The sequence below is a fragment of the Mandrillus leucophaeus genome, unplaced genomic scaffold (genome assembly GCF_000951045.1).
Source record: "Mandrillus leucophaeus isolate KB7577 unplaced genomic scaffold, Mleu.le_1.0 Scaffold301, whole genome shotgun sequence".
Taxonomy (NCBI): domain Eukaryota; kingdom Metazoa; phylum Chordata; class Mammalia; order Primates; family Cercopithecidae; genus Mandrillus; species Mandrillus leucophaeus.
In genome coordinates this window covers 3,251,331-3,253,227 of record NW_012103155.1, presented here as the reverse complement: position 1 = coordinate 3,253,227, position 1,897 = coordinate 3,251,331, and positions in this window count along the sequence as shown.

Sequence of the window (1,897 nt, the reverse complement as noted above, 5' to 3'; positions counted from 1 at the left end):
TGTGTGTATTTGTGGGCAATTTCTACTCAGAATGTCCAGAGCTTTCTTCAGATTCTCAAAAGGATTAAAAAAAAAAAAGAAGAAGAAGAAGAAGAAGGAAAAAGAAAAGATGAAGAATCACAGATCAAGACTAAATAACCATTGAATTATAGTAATTTTTCTATGGAATACTACAAAAGTAGAGTACTCACGGTCATCTAGTTCTGGGGTTCTCACACTGGTTTAGGTAAAGGACAAACTTAATTCTTGGCCTGCTGAACTTAAGATAAGCTCAGTGTTTCATTCCTCTGTAAACATGTGATTTTTCAATACATTTGGATTTCTCAGAAATTGTTCACAAAACTTGTGCCAAAATCTATGATTCCCTTGGTATTACATTTGGGCTGCTGCAAGCCACAGGGTAATTTATAAGCAGCCCGCTGTGTTGAGCCCACCCCCCGTATGACCAATAGGAAGAGAAGTTTGGCAGCAACACTGCCTTAATGAATGAAAAATGCAAACCTTGCAAATCCCTCTGCATTTAAATCCCCCAGAGTCCTGATGTAGACACATTTCCAAAAAGCCTGCATTTCCAAGATATAATTTACTGTCCTTAGAGGTTTGTGTGGGCCACCCAAAGTACATGGGCCTTATTAAAGCAGCTTTTATCAGCCAAGCAGATATAGTGTTTTTTATTATCAAATGGGGGAAATCTGATGAAATGAGCACCTTTGGTGAGAAATGATAAATTGCACAGTGTCATGGCATTTTTCTGGTGAGCATTTGCACATAGGGTCACAGCAGAGAGAGGAGCATTGATCTCTGTGTCTCCACATGGCTTCACCACATTCCACCCCAGTATCTTGAAGAAGGAAGAAGACTTTAGGCTTGTTGTACCTTTGTATGGCATATTCTACATAAAAACAAATATGCACTGAGAGAGAAGCTACCACTAAATTCTCATGGGTAGAAGCCAGTGATTTTTTGTTGTTGTTGTTGTAGACTTGACCTCAGCGAGGCAGAGACTCCAGGGAGGTGCTGGATAGAGGAAATCTTCTCCTTTGGAAAATATGCTTTTCTTGGAGCATGGGGTACCAGTCCCCTAGAATAGGATTTTATTACACAACACAGGATACAAATTATAGTGCAGGTCCAGGATCCATTATTTAAAGCCCTTGGGGCAAGATGTGTTTCAGAATTTGAAATCTTTCATTTCTTAAGGCCAAGAACAGTGTCTCATGCCCATAGTCCCAGCGACTCAAGAGGTGAGGCAGGAGGATTGCTTGAGCCCGAGAGTCTGAGGTTACAGTGAGCTATGATTATACCACTGCACCCCAGCCTGGGCAACAGAGCAAGACCCCATCTCTAAAAAGATTAAAATAAAATAGAATCTTTCCAATTTTTAGAAGTTATGGCTGGGGCAGTGGCTCATGCCTGTAATCCTGGCACTTTGGGAGGCCAAGACAGAAGGATCACTTGAGTCCCGGAGTTAGAGACTAGCCTAGGCAATGTGGCAAAACCCTGACTCCATAAAAAAATATGAAAAATTAGCCAGGTGTGGTGGTGCACACATGTAATCCCAGCTACTTGGGAGACTGAGGTGGGAGGATCACCTGAGCCCAGGAGGTTGAAGTGCAGTGAGCCAAGATCGTGCCACTGCACTCCAGCCTGAGCGACAGAGTGAAACCCTGTCTCAAAAAAAAAAAAAAAAAAAAAAAATGAGACTTGCTGAAGGCTCACATGATCAATAGCATTTAAAATATTAATATAGGGTATATATACTCTATAACTAAGAGAGGATGGGGAAACACCCTATTACTAAACAAATTATTTTCATTATTTTCTTCTACCAATGTTAAAGTGTTGATCATGTCCCCTGTCATGGTCCCAAGATGGTGATGGGTACAGCAGATACAAG